Below are 25,462 nucleotides of genomic sequence, written 5' to 3' on the forward strand. Positions count from 1 at the left end.
CAACTATTTTTGGAGAACAATTTGTTACTATGCCCAAAGGGCTATCAAACTGTGCATACCCTTTGATCCAGAGTGGACCTGGACCTGCATCCTTAAAGGAGATTAAGGATCTTAAAAGAGAAAGGGAGCCACATGTGCAAAAATATTTGTGGCAGCCATTTTTGTAGTGGCTAGAAACTGGAAACTGAGTGGATGCCCATCAATTGGGGAATGGCTAAATAAGTTATAGTATGTGAATATTATAGAATATTATTGTTCTATAAGAAATGATCAGCAGGCTTATTTCAGAGAGACCTGGACAGACTTTTATGAACTGATACTGTGAAGTGAATAGAACCAAGAGAACATTGTATTCAGGAACAGCAAGATTATACAATGATCAATCTGGAAGGATGTGGCTCTTTTGAATAATGAGATGATTCAGGCCAATTCCAATAGATGAAGAGAGCCATCTGCAGCCACAGAGAGGACTGTGGAGACTAAATGTGGATCACACCATAGTATTTTCACTTTTTTTGTTGTTACTTGCTTGCATTTTGTTTTCCTATTTTTTATTCTTTTTGATTTTGTTTTTCTTGTGCACCATGACAATTGTGGAAATATGTATAGAGGAGTTGCACATGTTTAACATATATTGGATTGCTATCTAAAGGAAGAGCTGGGGGGAAGGAAGGAGAAAAATTTTGGAACACAAGGTTTTGCAGGGGTGAAAGTTGAAAATTATCTATGCATATGTTTTAAAAATAAAAAAAATTTTAAAAACTAATGAAAAATAATAAGGAAAAAAAAAAACAACAACAACAGCAACTAAAGCATTTTTTGTTGTTGAGTCGCCTCACAGGTTCTCCTGACTTTAGGGCTGGTGCTCCAAACCGTACAATACCTACCTGCCCTTATAGGCTTTAGATAAAGGCTTCATATGCAAAATGGTGTTTGAACTGCACCTTGAAGGAAGAGGTTTCCATGAGACAGAGTTGGAATGCATAAAAAACAGTCAATTTTGGGAAACAAGTCCTATTGGCTCAATCAAACTGTAGAGTTCATATGAGAAAGTGATGTACAATAAAGCTAGAAAAATAAGTTGGGGCAAGATTGTAAAACTTTTTATGAAGCTAAACAAAACTTCCCTTTGTGTAGAATGCTGAAATCAATCAAGAGAAGAGATAATGATCTGAATCAAATTTGAGTAAAACTAGACATGATCTTTTGTGGTCTAATGACTAAAAATCTTAATTTTTCGGCATCAAATGGAAATTTTACAAAAACAGAGTATTACATGCTAAAAAATAAAGAGCACTAAAATTGGGGAAAGGCAAAATCACATAACACAATAAAAACTATTATCAATAAGTAATACCCCAACAGAAAACCCAGATTTATCAGACTTAGATCTAACATAGTGCAATCCCTTGATTTTATAGATAAGACTGGTACCAAAGAGATCAAGTGATTTGGTTAAGATTACAAAAGTATTAAATGGCTGAATTATAATCCCAAACTATGTCCTATAGCTTTTAAGTCTAGGATATTACCTAAGAAATGAATATCAGCAGATATCATTTGTAATTTACAACATTTATAATTTTATTATTATAAGACCAAACACAAAAACTTATGACATATATCTAAGATAATCCTTGCAAAAAATAAAGCAATTATGTTAATAAAAATATTGAAAATATTCATGAACCATTCATGACACTAAGAACAAAAACTCAACATGTCAACAAGTAATACCTAAACAAGCCCAGGGTTTCAAATTCTGGAAATTAAGAGCTATTATAACAAGACTGAAAAAATGAGAAAACAAAAAGCTAATAAAAATATTAATAAGAGTTAATTTAATTTTTTAAAAGCGAAAAAAATCATCAAAGTAAAAAATAAGAACAAAGTCATAATGAATGCTTTTTTAGAAGAAATATAAACCATCTTATAACTATTCAAAATCACTAATAATTAGAGAAATAAAATTTAAAATAACCTCATATATACCACTTTGGCAGAAATGGCAAAGTACAAGAAAAACTCACTGTTGACTCAAAAGTTCACTGTTGATAATTTATGAATTGGTTCAGTTAGTCTATATAATTAATTTGGAATTGTAGTAGAAATTTTATTAAATTGTTCTTGCCCCTTGATCTAGAGATTCTTAAGAGGAGAACCTGGAACTCAGAAAATCCTTGAAGGAGAAAATCTTCAATTCTGTCTCAATAAGAGACTCTGCCCCAAGTCCTTTTTTTTCCTCTTAAATGAATTTAAGTTTTAACTGCTTGAGGGGAGAATGAAGCAGGTTGTGGTCCCTTTAAGAAACTAATCCTTTCAGATTGATTTATTCCTTTCTGATTCCTAACCCCTCCTAGCTGATGCATTATCAATTCTAGAAGGTAGGACCTTTGATTCACAAATGCTGGTCAAAAGCACTCCTTTGAATTCCAATAGGAGATCTGGGCTTGTCCCAGCCCCCATCAGATCTGAACCATCTTGGGACTCCACCCACAGGCCCCTTTAGCTAAATCTCTCATTATAAAAGAGCCAAGCTGGAGTCCTCTTTTTGCAGAGGGTCAAAATATGCCAGCACCATGCCTGGCACCAAGGACTCTCTGGTCACCGGAACACTGTTTCCGGTGCCCTCTTCTCTTTACTTAACAACTTTTATTAACTAGACTTTAACTTTATTTCCAAACCCCATAATAAACCTCTTTTATCAATCTAGGTTTTGGGGCCTGTAAATTCCTTTACAGGGGACTCATGTGCCGCCACTAGACCTTATTTAACTCCCTATGCTTGTGCCGAATCCTGAGTTGCAGGGGAGCTCCATTTGACCCCCTGTACTCCAAACCTGCCACTAGACCTCAATTTCATTTGGGTACCCCAAATCTTACCTTATCAATTCCACTACCAGGAATTATTTCCAGGGTTACTGACAGTAACAGAACTTGCATTCATAGAAATGTACATAACAGCATTATTTGCAAAAACAAATTATGTGCTCAATGATACTTGAATGGCTAAAAAAAAAACCCTGTGAAATATGTATTCATGGAATAGTAAAGAAAATATAAATATGAATTCAGTCAAACAAGGTAAAATATGTACCAAAAATATAAAATGAACAAAGTGAAAACAAAAGAATAAGAATTACCATGAACAAATAAAGACAACACTAAGAGGCAATAAAAATCCCCTAAATTAAAATGGCCAATATTAATACCATGCTATCAAAACTAAACAACACATCTATCTTTGTTGTTAACAACTGATAAACTGTTTGCAGGGAATCATCTTCAGAAAGAATTTGGGATGTCTATTTGAAAGTCTGTTGTATGTAAAACTTTAAAAAAAAGTTCTATTTTTGCCATACCATGCTTTTTTCTCTTTAATTGTGGGATAAACAATGATATCACCTGTATTACAGCCCATTGGAATCCTAATGAAGTGATTAACCAACCATTATACACAGCTCTTCAGCTGCTTTTTATCTTTAACTTTCAGAGGCTTTACACTAATTGGGGCAATCAAAGCATTCCAGAAGGGCTAAATTATTCTCTGGGCTCCAGTAACCAGAGTAATATTGCCTCATTGAATGTATTAAAAAGACAGAGGTTCTTCAAATCAGCTTTAAAAACAAAAACAAAAAAACAAAACAAAAAAATAAAAAAATAAAAAAATAAGGGGCAAGTTATAGTCAGTCAGCCAGTGAATCAATAAACATTAATTTAGAACCTACCATGTGCCAGTCACTGTACTAAGCTCTAGGGATACAAAGAATGGCAAAAGAAAAGTCCCTACTCTCAAGGAGCTCACAGTCTAAGGAAGGAGACAGTACACAAACTACAAATAAACTATACAAAGAATAAGCTGGAAATAATCATCAGAAGGAGAGACTAAACAAATGAGGATTAGAAAAGGTTTCCTACAAAAAATTAGCACGAAATTTCTATTTGTCAAATTTTTTCAGATTGGTGTTATGATTAGTGAATTATGCAGCTAATTTATTTCAAACTCCAATTACATCTATGATGCATACAAATTGAACAAAAAGATGAAACAATGAATAAGCTCTTTTTTAAAAGTTTGTTTTTACAGAATAGCACTACAAAATTTTCATTTATATTTGCATAGTAATACTTCTACTCAGTCTCCCCATTATTCAAAGTATTCAAAGAATTCTGTACAATATATTCTCAACAACCCTGACAACTGAGCTGCCTTGTCAGTGGCTTTGCCTAATCCTAAAACTCAGTGTAGGCTACAAGCTGACCAGTGCTTAACTGTGATCTGAATGCCAAGTAAGAGTACTACCCATATCATTAAATTGGCCTAAGACAGAAAAGCTTCTTTGGAGTTAATAAACTGTTCCAATTACTTTCATAAGTTTAAGAGATGAAAAAAATCCATCTAAGAATCCTAGCTCATGTCTTAAAAAAGACAATAAAGCACTTAAATTTAAAAATATAGAAATTGTTTTAACTATTTCCAATATGATTTTAAACAATGTCTAGTTTTTCTATTAGAAGAATTTTTTAGTTGTAAAACCTACAAATTTTTCCTGCACTTTGGGTAATAAATTATGAGCTAATAAGAACAATATTACAATACAGACTACCAATGGCATTATGATAAACATGACAAATATAAATCTAACTTCTTGTTTATTTCTCCAAAATATAAAATACCACGATCCCATTCTCATTTTGATATAACCAACTTTATTGAATATGATATAAATATCTTATAATTAATGAATGTCAACTTGTGTTTTAACTGAATAACAGAAAAAACAAAATTCGCTTTATAATATCAAATGAATATTATGAATAATTTACTTAGTTCTTGTGATGATCTACACAGAACATAATGTTTATCATAACATAATTTAAATTAAAATAATGTCACAAAATCTATGCCAGTGTTAAGAAATTCATTTTACATGGTAGGAGAAATAAGATTTGGTTTTTTTTAAGAACCAAACAATCACAGAGTAAAGGAAACATAACTACTAAAGTAATGACTATGAACCAACTACCGTATTTCACGTATCCATAGTCAGAAAGCCATTCAACTGAAAAGTTACACCCAATTGATTATGTAATATTTGTTTATAGAGATAGAAAACTCTAAATTCTTTCTCTGTATTCCACTGTCAACACCTTAGGTTCTTTCACATCAAGATACAAAAGAATACAGCTACAATGAAGTCTAATAAAGACTGTTTCTCTTTAGAGAACTAACCTAAGTATGTTTCATTGTTCTTATTACTTTAAAAATAATAAAAGTAAAATCCATCAGATAAAGTCCTGAGTCACTAAGTGGGGTTGGCAGAGAAAGACTGAAGTACTGATAAGATGACTCTGTGAGGCAGGCAAGGAAGGGGCACTGATGAGGATCAGTTTAATCTTAATAGTCCCACCCTCTGTGGAGGTCCTGGGTAAATCCCAACTTGCTGCATCCAGTCAGAAATCCAAGTTATGCCAAACCCCCAAGAGTAAATTTCCCCTATAAATCTGTTCATAGCCCATGCCATCTTAACTGAACCTCTTTCATTTATGCCCATCATGGCCCCATTCTGCCTTGTGGCTTTTCTCCTCATTTCTCTCTCCAAGCCTCATGGTGTCTTTCTCCTTATGTTTGCTAATAACTCTTTTGGGGTGCTAAATCCCTTTTTTGATAAAGCCTGCCAATAAGTGGTATACTCCCACTCATGGAGTATTTCCTTTCTCCTGGTAAATTGTAAGTTCCATTAGAGACCTCGTCTTTTCCATTGTTAGAACCTTAGCACTTAGTAAGAACCTAACAAAAAATCCCTTTCCTTGTTATGTGCTTTCTCAACTCTATTTCACATTTATTATTTCTGATGTCTGTATATCTTCATTTTGTCTGTCACCTTTGCTCCTAAATAAAGCTATCTTTTGCCAAAGAGAAGGGCCATTGTGAATTCCTCACATGACCGAACTCTCAACCTTTCACATGCCAACATAAATCTCATGTACTGGTGCTATATCTCAAACACTTCAACCTCTGAGGCAACCGGGTGTCACACTGGTTAAAACAAGGAAACCTGGAGTCAGGAAAATCTGATTTCAAATATCTCCTTAAGTATATTTTAACATTTCCTGGCTTTGTGAAGCTAGGACAAGTAACTGAACTTATAGTTCAGATTCTTCATTTGTAAAATAGACACTAGAACAGCACCTACTTCTCAGAACTGTGGTAAGGCTCAAAAGAAAGCTACCAAAGTGATTTCTCTAAAGTTTAGGTCTGATCATATCACTCTTTTGGCTATAAATTCTTTTTTTTTTTTTTTTTTTTTTTTTTAATATTTTTTTTATTTTTTTATTTTATATATATATATGTATATATATATATATATATATTTTTATAATATTATCCCTTGTATTCATTTTTCCAAATTACCCCCCCTCCCTCTATTCCCTCCCCCCGAACGACAGGCAATACCATACATTTTACATGTGTTACAATATAGTCTAGGTACAATACATGTGTGTGAATATCATTTTCTTGTTGCACAATAAACATTAGAATCCGAAGGTACATGCAACCTGGGCAGACAGATATTAGTGCTAACAATTTACATTCCCCTCCCAGTGTTTCTTCTCTGGGTGTAGCTACCTCTGTCCATCATTGATCAACTGGAAGTGAGTTGGATCTTCTTTATGTTGAAGATTTCCACTTCCATCAGAATACATCCTCATACAGTATTGTTGTTGAAGTGTACAGTGATCTTCTGGTTCTGCTCATTTCACTCAGCATCAGTTGATTTAAGTCTCTCCAGGCCTCTCTGTATTCCTCCTGCTGGTCATTTCTTACCGAGCAATAATATTCTATAACCTTCATATACCACAATTTACCCAACCATTCTCCAACTGATGGACATCCATTCATCTTCCAGTTTCTAGCTACAACAAAAAGAGCTGCCACAAACATTTTGGCACATATATGTTTCTTTCCGCTCTTTAGTATTTCTTTGGGATATAATCCCAGTAGTAGCGCTGCTGGGTCAAAGGGTATGCACAGTTTGACAACTTTTTGGGCATAATTCCAGATTGCTCTCCAGAATGGCTGGATTCTTTCACAACTCCACCAGCAATGTATTAGTGTCCCAATTTCCCCACATCCCCTCCAACATTTGTCATTATTTGGCTATAAATTCTTTTGGCTTATCACTTCAAGGATCAAGTACAAAATCTTCTTTGGCATTCAAATCTCTTCATAACCTAGCATCTCTCCCAGCCTCCTTTGTTCTACTTTTCCCTCCTTCTTAAACTTTATACTATCCTTCTAGAATTCTGCAATCCAGAGACTCTACTCCCTTTGCTGTTCCTCAAATAAGACACTGCATCTCCTACTTTGGCCATTTCCTTTGGCTTGTCCCCCTTGCTCTCCCTTCTTTATCTTTGCCTTCTGGCTTTCCTGGATTCCATTGGTGAATCCCACCTTCTATAAATTTATGATTTCTACTATGTTTGTACAATATTTCCGTGAAATACTTAGCATAATGCTTGGCACATAGTAAATACTATATAAATGTTAGCTATTAACCTCTCTCTGTTCCTCAGTTTCCTAATCTGTAAAAGGATAATAATAGCAACTACTTCCCAGAGTTGATGTGAAGATCTAATGAGATATTTTAGATGTTTTTTTGGTTTGGTTGTTTTTTTTTTTTTGGGGGGGGGGGAGGCAGTAAGAGTTAAGTGACTTGCTCAGGGTCACACAGCTTATAAGGTTACGTGTCTGACATGGAATTTGAACTCAAGTCCTTCTTGACTCTACGGCCAGTGTCTATCCACTATATCATCTAAGCAGAGATGAGTTATTTATGAAGGTTTTTGAAAGTGTGGTATAAATGTAAGGTAGTTATGGAGTCACATAACTAAATTAAATTATTTTCAATAAACTAGTATCTCTATCAAATATCTATTATAGGCCCGGCACTATGATAAGCTCTGGGGATACAAAGAAAGTAAAAGACAGTCTTTGATCTCAAAGAAATCACAATCTAATGGAGGATACAACATGCAAATAATCATGTACAAACTGGAAATCATAAATTGAAAAAGAATTAGAATTAAGAATGATTAGGAAAAGGCTTCCTATAGAAGGTGGGATTTTAGCTGGGACTTAATAGAACCCAGGAAAGTCAGAAGGCATAGATGAAAAGGGAGGGTATTCTAGGCATGAGGGACAAGGCAATGGAAATAGCCAGAGTAGGAGTCTTATTTGAGGAACAGCAAAAAAGAGCAGTATCTCTGGATTGATGGAGAGCATAAAAGGCTGGAAGCAGGGAGAGGTGCTAGATTATGAAGGGTTTTGAATGTCAAAGGATTTTGTACTTTATCCTTGAAGTGATAAAAAGCCAACAGTTACTGCATAAGAAGAGTGACATATTCAAAACTAAACTTTAGGGAAATCACTTTGGTAAGCTGGGTGTATAATGAACTGGAGGTGAGATTGTGGCAGATAGACCAATTAATAAGCTATTATAAAAGATCAGACATGAAATGATGAGGACCTGTACTAGAGTAATGAGAAGGAAAAAGGAAGCATATCCAAGATATAGCATGAAGGCAAATTTGACAGGCCAGGCCTGTCAGTTGATAAAATACCAGCAATCTACTTGACACAATTACATACTTTATCTTGTAAATAACAATACTTAGCATTCAGATAGCACTTTATGATTTACAAAGCAGATAGTACAGAGAATGGAGCACTGGACCTGAAATTTGGAATATCTGAGTTTAAGTTCAATCTCCTATACTATATACTATATATCTCATGGTGAGTCACTTAGTCTCTCTGCCTCAGTTTCCTCAAATGCAAAATAAAGATGATAACAATATCATCTACCTTCAATGGTTACTTGGAGGGGTCAAATGAGACAGTGTGTAATTGTAAGGAGAAGAGACAACTCAGGATGCAAGTGACAAAAGCAATGTGTGGAGCAAAGTGCAGATAATGAACATATCCTCTCCAAGCTAAATATTCAAGTTCAACAAAAGGGACAGCCCCAAGGCAAAAAGAATACCAGGAGATTTAATGTTAATAAATATGAGCACTTCTCTAAGAGGAACACTTTGTTGCTAATTTGGAGGGTAAATTCCAACAGAGTGGGCAACCATGGAGCAAGAAAAGGGCTGTCCAGCCCTTTCAAGAGCTTTGGTATTTAGCACTGCATTTATATCTGGGTCAGAACACTCATAAACATCAAGACTGCTTTGATGAAAATGATGGGGAAATTCAGAAGCTGCTAGATGAAAAACAAAAACTCCACAGGATGTATCAGCAGGATGGTTCATTCATCTTTAAGGTGGTAGCAGTCAATATCATCAAAAGTAAAACCAAAACTTAAGAATGATGCAGGATTCTTGGCTCAATTAGAAGGCAGATGAAATTCAGTTTTATACTGATAACCCAAAATGTTTTTTATAATGAATTTAAGGCTATTTTATGGGTCAAAGACCTATGGTACATTTCAACTATTCAGTTCTGATGGAGTCACATTGATTAGTGATAAGTACATGATTCTAGAAAGATGTGCAAAACACTTCCATAGTGTTCACAATAGACCATCATCAATTAATGCTGAAGTTATTGACCATTTACCTCAGGTTGACATTAATTACACCCTAGCTAAAGTTCCAACTGAAGAAGAGATTTTGAATACTATTAAACTATTTTCCAGTGGCAAAGCACCTGGTGCTGATTCTATTCCAACGGAGATTTACAAAGTGAGGCTCCATTGCTTAAACAAAAACTGACTGAAAATTTCCAGATTATATAGCAAGAGGAGATTATGCCCTAGGAGTTCAAAGATGCCTCCAGTGTTCATATCTATAAAGGTAAGGGAAATAGATTTTCTTGTGGCAATGGCATAGAAGATCACTATCTTACTGCTGACAGTATTCTTGCCAGAGTCCTCCTTAATAGGCATATCCTATACCTGGAAAAAGATCATCTATCTGAGAGTCAGTAAGACTTCAGAAGAGGCTTACAGGAAATTATGTCAAAATGTAGTTGCCCAATGAAGTTTATCAATATAGTATGTCAATTACTTGATGACATGCTTGCCCGAGTTTTGAACAAAGCTCTTGAGCTTTCCCAGTCATAAGGCTGTGTGCTTGCTCCCATGACTTTTACCATGTTTTCAACCATGGTGTCAAACACCTTCTTCAGTGAGGACAAACATGTCATCAACATAAGCTATTGACTATTGGCAAATTCTTCAACTTGAAAAGGCTAAAAGCCAAAAGTAAAATGGAGGGAATGCTAGTGCATGACTTTTCATTTTGCTTTGATTGCTCACTCAATGCAGCCAAAGAAATTGAGATGCAATAAAGTATGGATCAATTCTCTGCTGCTTGGACTAATTTTGGCCTAATTAGTAACACCAAAAAAAACATCAGCCAGCATCACACCATCACACCATCCATATCAGTTACAACAAATAGAGAAATTTTGAATGCTGTGGATAAGTTCACTTACCTTAGTAGTACACTTTCCAGGAATGTCCACATTGATAATGAGATTGACACAAGCATTGCCAGAGCTAGCTCAGTGTTTGGGAGGCTCCAAAAGAAAGTGTGGGAGAAAAGAGGTATATTAGACTGAGTGCCAAACTGAAGATCTACAGAGCCAGTTGTGAAACCCTCATTGCTGAATGGTCTGTGAAATCTGGACAATCTACCAGCACTATGACTAAATCACTTCCATTTTAATTGTCTTAGGAAGATTCTGAAGATCACCTACCCGACACTGAGGTCTTTTATCAAACTAAGTTGCCAAGCATTTCAACTCTACTGCAGAGAAACAATTCTGTTGGGCTGGCCATATTGTTCAAATGCCAAATATATGCTTGCTAAAAAGATTTTTATAAAGAATTTAACAGGGCAAGTGCTCACAAGTTGATCAGAAAAAGTGATATAAGGACACTCTCAAGGTCTCTCTTAGGAACCTTAGAACTGATTATACAACATGGAACACACTGGTACAGGACTGCCCAGAATGGTGTGCTCTCATCCCAAAGAAGGGGTATATCAATTGGGAACAAAGCAGAAATATATTAACTCAGAAGAAATGTGAGATGTGTAAAGTTAGAGTCTACCCCAAATGTTCACAGGGATTATTTCTGTCAGACCTGTGGCAGAGAATTCTTGAGCTTGTATTGGTCTAATAACCCATAGTTAGACAAAGATTAACTCAACTTTAACAGTGATGATATCATTTTGGTCTTCTTCAAGAATGAAGGACAATCACCAATAACCATGCCCAGCAGCAGGCACATAATAGGTATTTAATAAATGCTTATTCTCTTTCATTCCAGAGGCAAGGTGCTATTATTATCCTGTTTTACAGGAGAGAAACTGAGACAAAAAGGTGAAATTACTTGTCTAGCTTCTGAATAAGGTTCTTTTTTTCTTTTCTTTTTTTTTTAATTAATTTTTATAATTATAACATTTTCTTTGACAGTACATATGTACAGGTAGTTTTTTTTGTGTTTTTTTATTTTTTTTTTAACAACATTATCCCTTGTACTCCCTTCTGTTCTGAGTTTTTCCCCTCCTTCCCTCCACCCCCTCCCCTACATGGCAGGCATTCCCATACATATTAAATATCTTATAGTATATCTTAGGTATAACATATATGTTCAGAACCGAATTTTGTTGTTGTTGCAAAGGAAGGATTGTATTCGCAAGGTAAAAATAATCTGGGAAGAGAAAAAAAACAAAAAAACCCCAAAAAAAACCCCAATGCTCTCAGTTTACACTCATTTCCCAGTGTCCCTTTTCTGGGTGTAGCTGATTCTGTCCACTATTGGTCAATTGGAATTGGATTAGCTCTTCTCTATGTTGAAGATATCCACTTCCATCAGAATACATCCTCATACAGTATCATTGTTGAAGTGTATAATGATCCCCTAGTTCTACTCGTTTCACTCAGCATCAGTTGATATAAGTCTCTCCAGGCCTCTCTGCATTCCTCCTGCTGGTCATTTCTTACAGAACAATAATATCCCATAACATTCATATGCCATAATTTACCCAACCATTCTCCAGTTGATGGACATCCGTTCATTTTCCAGTTTCTAGCCACTACAAAAAGAGTTGCCACAAACATTTTGGCACATACAGGTCCCTTTCCCTTCTTTAGTATTTCCTTGGGGTATAAGCCCAGTAGTAGCACTGCTGGATCAAAGGGTATGCACATTTTGATAACTTTTTGGGCATAATTCCAGATTGCTCTCCAGAATGGTTGGATTCTTTCACAACTCCACCAACAATGCATCAGTGTCCCAGTTTTCCCACATCCCCTCCAACATTCATCGTTATTTGTTCCTGTCATCTTAGCCAATCTGACAGGTGTGTAATGATATCTCAGAGTTGTCTTAATTTGCATTTCTCTGATCAATAGTGATTTGGAACACTCTTTCATAGGAATAGAAATAATTTCAATTTCATCATCTGAAAACTGTCTGCTCATATCCTTTGACTGAGTAAGGTTCTAAAGACAAATTTGAACTCAGGTCTTCCTAACTCTAAAGTTCAATTCAGTGATGCATCACCCTATATCTTTAAGAGAGGTTTTTCTGGTCTTATTCAATACCTTCTCTATAGGAATCCAGTTTTCAAGCTTTTTCACTTAAGTAGGAAATTTCTTCCCTAATTCCCTAATCCGATCTTCTTCCAATCTCTCATTCAACTAAATATTCAACACTTATTTAAGCACATATATGTAAAACACTCACTATATGATAAAAAATACAAAGCTGGATAAAATATATGTTCTTGATTGAAGAAAAATATCTTTACTTATTTATATAAAAACTATAAGGCAATGTATGAAGAATGTTATATCACTGGTACAAAAATGACCAGAAATATTTTTAAGACTACATATTTGTGGGGAAAGTTAATTCAAATTGATTTCATACAGCAGTGACATAATGATTGTCTCCAAACATTTTCAGTACATGAATTGCCCTTTTTGAGAACCTAGTAAAGGTTACAGAGTGGGAAGAACACTGGATTTGACGTCAGGAAATCTTGCTATCTTTCCCTAAAGCATTTATTCACTTTCTACATTTGTGTTGTTTGATGTTCAAGAAGCAATCTCTCACATTCCACTTTTCTTTCTAAAAATATTTCAAACTCTCCTTTATCACCAATTGTCTATATTTTGTCCTGCATGATGAAGTTCAGATTTGAATGATAAATCACTCTGAGCTGCATCCTAAACTCCATTGCTCTTTAGAACATAGTTCATTTCCTCTGCTTTTTTTCTAGTGGACGCAGAATAGTCTTAGATTATTTGAAAATCTTTCTCTTAATGATTTATAGAACTTGTTTATGAAATGAATTAAATTTATTCAATTTAACCACTAGATTACAGTCTTAGGTTTTTTGTTTCCTCCTGGAGGTGATCTATGAAGTCTTTCAATTAGTATTTAATTTTCTATGTTCAAAAGTTCTAGGCAGTTCTCTTTTTTACTTTTACTTTACTATGGTATTAAGGTTTGGTTTTGTTATTTTCCTCTCATGTTCAACCTTGCAGCACAGTCTTGATCTTTAGATTGTCTTCATACATTCTGTCTCCTCTATCACTATATTTTGCTTGCATAGTGAGTATATTTTATTTTATTATTGTTTTTTGCTTCTTTTCTTCTAGACTTCTTTTGTATATATGCATTCCCAGTCTTTTGTTGTCTTTTTATGAGCTTTCCATTGCAGACTTTCTGAAATTTACTGAATAGAAATGATTAGACAGGATTGGGAAGAATAGCTAAGAGCAGACCAATTCACTCTCTAACAGCCCTAGTTAATAAGGTAACACTCCCAAGAAGGCTACTTACTCAACATTTCCACATTGATAGTCTGAGTTCTCAGAGGTGCCTCTTATTTCTCCCTCAGGATTCTAGGGGATAATCCTGAGCAACGTATAAAATAAGCTGTCCAGAAATTCCTGTTGATCCAATCTTGTATAATACTTCAACAAATTTTCAGGTATTTTCCTATTCTGTGACATACATTGGTCATAATCAAAACTACAGATTAGCTTATCTCACAAAAGGAACTCTTAAAACTCCAAAATACAAAAGTAAAAATCATTTGCATTCTTATTAAAAAAAAAAAAAAAACCTGTTACATGCTGGTTAGAAATAAATAAATTGGATCTATTAGAATCAAAAATTTCAAAAAAATATAATCTTTTTATTCATAGTGTAGCAAAGTATCAGAATATCTAGAAGTTAATAGGTATTCAGTATTTGTTGAATTTGTATAACTGACTAAAATCTACTTTATCTTCCTATCAAAAGCTGTATTATCACCTTCCTTAAATTTAAAAATAGCAATCTGTAGCACTGCTCAATCCCTATCTTTTACATTAATAAGTGCCACTATCATTCAAAAATGCTCATGTTGGTCTCAAAGTGACCCAGTTTGAAGAACAAATAGATACTTATAAACAAAAATCATTGTAATATTTAATACTTGGAAATAAAGATTCTCTTTCTCTTACTTTTGATATGATAAAATATTTATCAAAATATTGTCTGACTACTTGAAGAAAGGCATAATTCTCTGATATCCATATCATCTTAATAAACTTGCTTTTATTCATCATTTATTTTTTATTCATCTATGACCAGTAGGTTAGAAGAAAGAATATCTTTAATTACTTGATCTTTGTGTGTGTGTGTGTGTTAATTCTTCCTTTCCCAAGAATTACTGTTTTATCATATTGATAATGGCAGAAAATAAAAAACCACAAAACTGATTATGTTATTCAACATTTTAAGTGGCATTTATGCAGACCTTTATTTATAAAAATTATTTTTTAAAAAAATGTCTTTAGAAGTCACAATTTTCACATTTTCATATTTTCACCTAGCTTAAATGGCATTATTCAGGTGACTGGGAGTTGCTACTGGAATTTTCCATGTCATTTAAACAGCTTTTCTTCATCCCATGTTAGATTAAGGCAGAATGTCCTCACTAATCCAGTTCTCCAGTAATCTAAACCCCCATAATATTAATATTAATATTTCTGTTTGGGTTTCAAATATAACTATTCCCACAAAATACAAATCTATTTATTCCTTTTACTGATTTTTACTTCCTACTTAATTCAATTTGTTGCTATGAAATTTATGTTAAAGTCTGAATTAATGATCATTTTATTAAGCTGAAAGAAGCAATGTTTTAATTCTTATAATATTCATTATAATTTTCTGTATCATACCATTTTAATTGCTATATGTTGTATATAGAAATTTATAATTTAAATAAGAATATATTTATATCACCTAAACTTTTCCAAATAAAATCCACTCCAATTTACTTAATCTAACTTATTTTCAGATTAAAACTGCCTTTGGAATTAGAGGACCCATTTTTATGACATTTACCAGCCACTTAATATGAATATCATAAAGAAAGTAGGCTTTAAACGGTAATATAAAGGAAAAAGTTATACAATTGTTATTATTTTACTATAAATAGCCATATACCTCTATTTCAACTCAACAAAATATTTAAAATCTACCACTTGAAAGTCAAAGGCCATTAATTCTCAATCACTAAGGTTCTTATGTTTGTTTTTTATGTCCTACTTGTCAGTGTGGGTTTCGGATTAAAATTAGGAAGAGTTCAAATCTAATCTATGGCACTTATTTGATCCATACCAAAGTTGTTTAATCTCAATCAGCTCCCAAACAGATGCTGATAATAATTTTTTTGGTGGAAAGAGCTCCCACAGTAAGGTTTCCAACATTTAGATAACCTTGTTTTTTTGGATAGAAAACTGGGACAGGAGAGATTAAAAACCTTCAAAGTTTTACTCATCTGTTCTCAATTAAGAATAGTTAGTTAAAACACTGATCCAATACCAAATCTATCTTAGTCTAGTTTCCCATTGAGTGAGCTAACACTGATTATTTAATGTTTCTTGATGTAATACATAAAACCAAAGAAAAAAAGCTATAGACCAATTTCCTTAAAGAGTACTGATGAATCAAGTCACTTAACTCCAATTACCTCCCAAAAAAGAAAAAGAAAGAATATTGCAAATTTTAAAATAAAATATTAGCAAAGGGATTGCAGCAGTTTATCACAAGGATAATACATTAGGTGATAGGATATGATAGGAATGCAAGAATGGTTCAATATTAGGAAAAACTGTGGGCATAATTTATCAAATCAATAATAAAACTAACAAATCATATGATTATCTCATTAGATGCTGAAAAAGCTTTTGATAAAATATAGCACCCATTCCTATTTAAAAAACACTAGGAAATATAAGAATAAATAGACTTTTCCCTTAAAATGATAAGTAATATCTATTTAAAACTGTCACTAGATGTATTGGGAATAATCTAGAAGCTCTACCAAAACGATCAGGAGCAAAAACAAGGATTTCCATTATCACCCTCATTATTTAATATTGTACCAGAAATATTGACTTTAGCTAAAAGAGAAAGAAAAGGAAAGTGAAGAAATTAGAAGAGGCAATGAGGAAACAAACTATGACTCTACAGATGATATGGAATAGTTGGAGAATCCTGGATAATCAACTAAAAAATTACTAGAGTTGCAAAATATAAAATAAATACGCAAAAATCATTAGAACTTCTATATATTACCAGTAAAGCTCAGCAGCAAGAAACAGAGAAATTCCATTAAAAATAATTGGAATTCAAATATTTGGAAATCTGCTGGCCAAAACAAATCCTGGAACTATATGAAAACAATTACAAAACACTTTTCACACAGATAAAATCAGTTCTAAATAACTGGACAAATATCAATTGCTCATGGAGCTAATATAAAAGTGACAATTCTACTTAAAATTTATATATATATATATATATATATATATATATATATATATATATATATATATATAAAATGGACATAAATAGTGATACCATAAGCAAATTAGAAGAGCAAGGACATTTGGAGAAGAGAAGAATTTATGACCAAATAAGTGACAGAGAACATTCTGAAAGGTAAAATGGATAATTTTAATTGCATTAAATTAACAAGATTTTGCACAACAAAACCAAATGCAACTAAGGTGAGAAGGAAAGCAGAAAAGATGGAAAATAATTTTCACAATCAGTATTTCAGATAATGGTCTCATTTTTTCAAATGTATAGAGAATAGTCAAATTTCTAAGAATATACTTCCTTCTCTAATTGATAAATCATCAAAGCAGTTTTCAGATGAAGAAATTAAATCTTTATATAGTCACATGAAAAAATGCTCTAAATGACTAATGATTAGAGAAATGTAAATCAAAGCAACTCAGGTGCCACTTCACAACCTGATCATATTGGTTAATATGATGGAAAAACAAAATGATAGATGCTAAAGATGATGTGGGGAAAAAACCAACAACAAAAAAGTGAAAATAGTATGTTTTGATCTGTATTGAGACTTCATAGTTCTTTTTCTGGATGTGGATGCATCATGAGTCTTGGAATTGCCTTCAATAATTATATTGCTGAGAAGAACATAGTCTATCATAGTTGATCACTGCATTATGCTGCTGTTGCAGTCTATAGTATTCTGATTTTGTTTACTTCACTCGACATCAGTTCATATAAGTCTTTCTAGGTTTTTGTGAAATCTGCTTGCTCATAATTTCTTATAGCACAATAGTATTTCATTACATTCATACACTACAACTTGTATCAGCAATTCTTCAATTTCTAGTTCTTATACCTTATACCTATACCTAGGTAAGGTATAAGACCCTTCAGCCCAAAGGGAACCTGCTGACAATGTCTGGTTTGGCTCCCCACCTTCCTTTGGTGCTCTTACCCTTCCTGAGAAGTCAGAGAGGATGTGACCACTTCCCTTTGGTGCTCTCACTCTTCCTGAGAAACCAAAGGGGGTTTGACCACTGTTCTACTTGAAGCAAGGGATACTTACAATAAAGAGAGGCATTTACATATCAATAGCAGGGTGCTCAGTGTAATAAGATATAATGGTTCTCTAGTTGGCACATACTTAGTGTGCTGTAATCATACCAAGGTATTTAAGGGCTGAGAGGACTTAAAATAAGGACTCCCATCTCTGACCATCTGAGTCTTATGCCTTCTTCATTCCTCCACTGAGACCAACGCTGGTTCCGAGATCCTCCAGGAGCTGATCCGGACACAACATATGGTGCCCAATGTGGGGCACAAGAATCACAAGAAACAAAGAAGCAGCAGCCCTTGAGAGCTGATCATGAGTAGGATCCTCCCAGAATTCCTTTGGTAACCAGCAGGGAAGGAAAGGGATAAGAGACCTTTTATTTAAAACTTGTTTAGTCGGGGTAATTAAGTGGGCCAGGCTGAGCCAGGAGACTGATAAAAGACTTGTGAAAAATGCTTGTTCTGACTACAGTCCTCTTCTCTGTTTGATTTGCCTCCATGATATCTTACAAGCTTCAATACCTGCTATAGTATCTTACCTTACAACCATTCAGAGGTGATAGTGCTATCACTAGCCGGCAGACTGAGCATGTGACTCAGAATGTGGACATAGATAACAGCCAATGCACAAATTACTGACCATGCTGTGGGGGAAAATAATCACATTTCCATAAAACAAAAAACGGAATTGTTAAGGACCGTGCCACCTAAGTGAAGGGACAGGTCAATTCTCTCACAGCTTCCACAGCTGTGAATCATAACCCTTGAAGGAGTTGCAAAGCAGCCTTCGAAATTGTTCCTTGTGTACTGAGAATGAAATAAATTGGAGGCAAGAGGAAAGAGGTCAGACAACTCAACTGCCTCTCCTTTTATCATCATCATCCTGTCACATGAAGAGATCCATTCAACAGGTCTGACTGAGTTAAACCTCCAGCAAGCCACTGGCAGGTGGCTCCCATATCACAACAAGCTCTAAAGTTAATTTTAAAAGTAACTAAGGAGCAGTTTAACTGGAACATTTTAAAAACAGTATTTTAAAATTTTTGACTACAAAAGGAGCAGTCCATAACCAAGACAGTTTTCCCTTTTCTAGGCACTCAACATGTATTTTCAATATGCAAAGCAAACTTATAGTATTCTTCCTAAGTTAGGTTATTTATTCTGATGAATAAAATCAAGTCACTGAAGAGAATACAAGAGGGTAATATTTACAGACTCACCTAATTATTGCCTAAGTCATTAAAGGATTAGAGATTCACAGAATATAGACCAGGAGTCAATTAGAAAGGATTTTCTTTGTAAATTTTTGCTTAAGATCACTTGTCATACCTTTAGGACTCATCCCTCTTCCTCCATATATGATTATTTAAAATAATTTTCTTCTATTATGTTTAATAAACCTTGTCCCTTCCTTTTGTCTTTCCCCAAAGTCCTTCAAAAGGGTTTTGCTGATTCTATTGGCACGATAGATTTTCTACCTGGGAACTCAAGGGCCCTCAAAGGACTCATTGGAGTATTGCAAAGTTTCCAGGAATTACCATGTATTGTCTTGTCACTTTTACTTAGCTCCAGAAAATATATGAAATAATGAGCTTTAATAAATAAGTTTCTCCTGAGTCAAATTTATTTTAGAAAATAAGAGCCATTCTCCAATTAATAAATGTTCAAAAGATAAATTCGTCATATCCTTTGACCTAACAACACCACAACTTGGCATGAATATCAAGAGATTCAGGGGAAAAAAATAAAGACAATGACCTATGTGCAGCCAAAAAAAAAAAAAAAAAAAAAGGAACTTATTCTTAAGGTAATATTGTAAATTGAGAGGATGTCTATCAATTGGGGAATGGCTTAATAAACTATGATGTGTGTTTATGATGGATTATTATTGTTCCATGGGAAATGATGAGCAGGATGCTTCTCAGGAAAAAAAAAAACAACCTGGAAACTCCTCCATGAACTCAAACAAAATGAAATGTGCCACATATAAAGTAATAGCAATGTTTTGGGATGACCAGTTATAGTGAATGACTATGCCATTCTTATAAGTACAATTATGTATGACTACTTTGAAGAACTTATGATGAAAAAATTCTATCCACATCCAGAAAAGTAACTGTGTCTGAATACAGACTGAACCATTCTCATTCTCATATTCTCTCTCTCTCTCTCTCTCTCTCTCTCTCTCTCTCTCTCTCTCTCTCTCTCTCTCTCTCTCTCTCTCTCTCTTCTTTTGATTTATATTCAGGAAAACCTTTACCTTTTTATAACTATTTCTATGAAAAAGCAAACATCTTTTTTGATTTGCTCAATCCTTTAAAAAAAGCCCTACATAGTTAATAATTTGGTTTATTAGTAGATATACTTTTAAATTTCTCTTAAATTTTCATGTAAGAACTCGAATGTTATAATATAAAGGAAACTTTTAAATACTGTCCTAAAAACAGAACAAAAATGTCAAATCCAAAAACAGGAGATTAAAAGGCATCCTCCTTAAAGTTTGAACATACCATAATAGCTTTAAATAATACAGATCCTGAATGTTGAATTCATTATAGTAACCATGAGCAGTACTTTCTGAAAAGCCTTGATATTGAAATGAACATTCTTTGTATTTGATGACACTAATTCAGCCTTCTTTGTAGCTGATGCTATAAATGTTACGGAAATTATGTACTGCCCATGTTCATTACCTCATTTTCACATAATAGTAGGTTTGTTAAATTAATTTTTTCCCTAAAATAGGCTAAACAATTAATCCTTATAAAGGTTTATTCATTTGCCAAATTTAATTCTCTGAAAAAACTTCAGTTATAAACCAGTCTCAGTTTTAAAATTTAATATGACCAATCTTAAGCATTTTTCCAATGGATCTATGGACTTATCAATGTGGATGTTTTCTCCATTTCTACCAATCCTAAATAACCTATTACTCTCATCCTATTTGATGAGAGTTAGGTAAGGGGTAACCCCTTTTGTTTCGGTTCAAGGATACAAATGCAGAGTCCCCTGTAAAGGAATTTACAGGCCCAAAAACCTAGGTTGATTAAAAAAAGGTTTATTGTAGGGGTTTGGAAGTAAGGGTGAAGGTAGAAAGACCAGGCTGATGCCGGGTGGACAGAAACTCTTAGCATGGCCTACGTAAGGGTGCCATGTTTGGGGCTCCTGCCAAAAGTGGGCTACAGGGTTCCCCTTTTTATAATTTTGAAGGTGGGTGGAGTCCCAGGCTCCTGGCTGGTTTCAGCCACAGTTAGAATTGAATAGAATTCAATGGGTTTTTAGATAAGGAGGAAGGGGTTTGGGGAAACCTGAGCAGATCATTAGAGTGGGGGCTGAGACAGCCCAAGTTAGCTCAGATCCGGTGGTGGCCCCAATATCATTGGAATTCAAAAGGGTGCTTTTGATCAAGATTTGTGAATCAATGAAAAGGGGGATCTTTCCACCAATGAAGAGGAAATTAGAGAAATAATAAGGAGTTACTTTGCCCAACTTTATGCCAATAAATTTGATAACTTAAGTGAAATGGATGACTTCCTCCAAAAATATAGGCTCCCTAGATTAACAGAGGAGGAGATAAATTGCTTAAATAGTCCCATTTCAGAAAAAGAAATAGAACAAGCTATTAATCAACTCCCCAGGAAAAAATCCCCAGGGCCAGATGGATTCACATGTGAATTCTACCAAACATTTAAAGAACAATTAGCCCCAATGTTATATAAATTATTTGAAAAAATAGGGGATGAAGGAGTCCTACCAAACTCCTTTTATGACACAGACATGGTACTGATACCTAAACCAGGTAGATCGAAAACTGAGAAAGAAAATTATAGACCAATCTCCTTAATGAATATTGATGCTAAAATCTTAAATAAGATATTAGCAAAAAGACTTCAGAAAATCATTTCCAAGATAATACACTATGATCAAGTAGGATTTATTCCAGGAATGCAGGGCTGGTTTAATATTAGGAAAACTATTAATATAATTGACCATATTAATAATCAAATTAATAAGAACCATATGATCATCTCAATAGATGCAGAAAAAGCATTTGACAAAATCCAACATCCATTCCTACTAAAAACTCTTGAGAGTATAGGAATAAATGGACTATTCCTTAGAATAATCAGGAGCATATATTTAAGACCTTCAGTAAGCATAATATGCAATAGAAATAAACTGCAACCTTTCCCAGTAAGATCAGGAGTGAAACAAGGTTGCCCACTATCACCATTACTATTCAATATAGTACTAGAAACGCTAGCCTCGGCAATAAGAGCCGAGAAAGAGATTCAAGGAATTAGAGTAGGAAATGAGGAAATTAAACTATCACTTTTTGCAGATGACATGATGGTATACTTAGAGAACCCCAAAGACTCTGCTAAAAAGCTACTAGAAATAATTCAAAATTTCAGCAAAGTGGCAGGATACAAAATAAATCCACATAAATCCTCGGCATTTTTATATATCACTAACAAAATGCAACAGCAAGAGATACAAAGAGAAATTCCATTCCAAACAAATGTTGAGAGTATAAAATATTTGGGAATCCATCTACCAAAGAAAAGTCAGGAATTATATGAGAAAAATTACAAAACACTTGCCACAAAAATAAAATCAGATTTAAATAATTGGAAAGACATTCATTGCTCTTGGATAGGCCGAGCGAATATAATAAAGATGACAATACTCCCCAAACTAATCTATTTATTTAGTGCTATACCAATCAGACTCCCAAGAAACTATTTCAATGACCTAGAAAAAATAACAACAAAATTCATATGGAAGAATAAAAGGTCGAGAATTGCAAGGGAACTAATGAAAAAAAACTCAGAGGAAGGTGGCCTAAGTGTACCTGATCTAAAGCTATATTATATAGCAGCAGTCACCAAAACCATTTGGTATTGGCTAAGAAATAGACCGGTAGATCAGTGGAACAGATTAGATACAAAGGACAAAAAAGGGTACATCTATAGCAATCTAATCTTTGACAAACCCAAAGATTCCAACATTAGGGATAAAAATTCATTATTCGGAAAAAACTGTTGAGAAAACTGGAAATTAGTATGGCAGAAATTAGATATGGATCCACACTTAACACCATATACCAAGATAAGATCAAAATGGGTCCATGATTTAGGCATAAAGAATGAGATAATAAATAGATTAGAGGAACAGAGGATAATCTACCTCTCAGACTTGTGGAGGATGAAGGAATTTATGACCAGAGGAGAACTAGAGATCATTATTGATCACAAAATAGAAGATTTTGATTACATCAAACTAAAAAGTTTCTGTACAAATAATACTAATGCAAACAAGATTAGAAGGGAAGTAACAAATTGGGAAAATATTTTTAAAAGGAAAGGTTCTGACAAAGGTCTCATTTCCAAAATATATAGAGAACTGACCCTAATTTATAAGAAACCGAACCATTCTCCAATTGATAAATGGTCAAAGGATATGAACAGACAATTCTCAGTGGAAGAAATTGAAACTATATCCACTCACATGAAAGAGTGTTCCAAATCACTACTGATCAGAGAAATGCAAATTAAGACCACTCTGAGATACCACTACACACCTGTCAGATTGGCTAAGATGACAGGAACAAATAATGATAAATGTTGGAGGGGATGTGGGGAAATTGGGACACTAATACATTGCTGGTGGAGTTGCGAAAGAATCCAGCCATTCTGGAGAGCAATCTGGAATTATGCCCAAAAAGTTATCAAACTGTGCATACCCTTTGACCCAGCAGCGCTACTACTGGGATTATATCCCAAAGAAATACTAAAGAGCGGAAAGAAACATATATGTGCCAAAATGTTTGTGGCAGCTCTTTTTGTTGTAGCTAGAAACTGGAAGATGAATGGATGTCCATCAGTTGGAGAATGGTTGGGTAAATTGTGGTATATGAAGGTTATGGAATATTATTGCTCGGTAAGAAATGACCAGCAGGAAGAATACAGAGAGGCCTGGAGAGACTTAAATCAACTGATGCTGAGTGAAATGAGCAGAACCAGAAGATCACTGTACACTTCAACAACAATACTGTATGAGGATGTATTCTGATGGAAGTGGAAATCTTCAACATAAAGAAGATCCAACTCACTTCCAGTTGATCAATGATGGACAGAGGTAGCTACACCCAGAGAAGAAACACTGGGAAGTGAATGTAAATTGTTAGCACTAATATCTGTCTGCCCAGGTTGCATGTACCTTCGGATTCTAATGTTTATTGTGTAACAAGAAAATGATATTCGCACACATGTATTGTACCTAGACTATATTGTAACACATGTAAAATGTATGGGATTGCCTGTCATCGGGGGGAGGGAATAGAGGGAGGGGGGGTAATTTGGAAAAATGAATAAATAATAAAAAAAAAAAAAAAAAAAAAGATTTGTGAATCAAAGGTGCTAGCTTCTTCAACCATGGGGGGGGGGGGGGGGGTTGGGAATCAGAAATGAATCTTAAAGGGACTTCAACCCACATCATATTCTTATAGTTTTTTTTTTTAATACATCCTCTTCAACTAATAAACAAACATTTATTAAAGGCTTATTATGTATAAGTATGTTGCTAATACCTGGACATACAAAGAATGAAACCATCTCTAATCACAAAAAGCTTATACTCAAATAAAGGAGGTACAAAATAAAAAAAAAAAAAATATATATATATATATATATATGCAACATAAGGTGAATATAAATTTTAAAAATATACAAGTAGTTATAGTCAAGATAATTTGAGGGGAAAGAAGAAAATAAGCAGTTGTATAGTTACTACTATATGCTATGCACTGTGCTAAATCCTGTTCTTTTAAACAAATATTTCATTTGATCCTCAAAATAATACTATGAGGTAGGTGCCATTCTTTTCCCCAATTTACAAATGAGGAAATTGAAGTAGGTAGAGTAAAAGTGACATGCCCAGGATCACAAAGCTAATAAGTATCTAAGGCCAGATCTAAACTCAAGTCTTCCTTTCTCCAGGCTCAATACTCAATCCATTGTTATTACTTAATTTATCTTTAGTAAGATAATGAGCTTCTGGGGAGGCTGGGGAAGATAGTAATACATTAAACAGATACATAATAAATAAAAGGTACTTAGGAAGGGAGGGCTGTAGCTACTGGGGAAATCACTAAAGACTTCATATAGAACTGCTTGAACTAAGGAGGACAAAGTGAGGGATTCTAAGAGTCTGAGGTAAGAAAGAAACTTATTTAAGGAGAGCAAAGGCATGGAAAACGGAGATGGAAAGCTGTGTACAAGGAATAGTGACAGGACCAGTATGACTGAAATTTGGCTATGAACAAGAAGGAACATAATCTATAATAAGACTAAAAAGAAAGATTGAGACCAGGATGTGAAGGAAGATGTACTAAAGTAGAAGAAGAATTGAAGCCAGGAGGCCAATTTCAAGGCCATTACAATAGTTCACTACAGAAGTGATCATAATGTGAACTTTTATTGTAAGATATATCATGCTGAAAGAAATACCTCTGGATAT

General features: G+C 34.2%; 1 protein-coding gene across 4 annotated transcripts in view; it reads right to left on the reverse strand.

The window, feature by feature from the left end:
- AKT3 (AKT serine/threonine kinase 3) overlaps nt 1–25,462 on the reverse strand; it is a 410,275-nt gene that overhangs the window by 268,949 nt on the left and 115,864 nt on the right. Inside the window, exon 2 of one of the 4 annotated variants that reach the window (XM_074262536.1) lies at nt 10,504–10,587. The exons of the other annotated variants lie outside the window; for them this stretch is intronic. The gene's annotated coding sequence lies outside the window, so the exon portion shown is untranslated. The remainder of the gene's footprint in view (nt 1–10,503; nt 10,588–25,462) is intronic. 4 annotated transcript variants of the gene reach the window in all.

The sequence above is a fragment of the Sminthopsis crassicaudata genome, chromosome 4 (assembly GCF_048593235.1).
Source record: "Sminthopsis crassicaudata isolate SCR6 chromosome 4, ASM4859323v1, whole genome shotgun sequence".
NCBI lineage: Eukaryota > Metazoa > Chordata > Mammalia > Dasyuromorphia > Dasyuridae > Sminthopsis > Sminthopsis crassicaudata.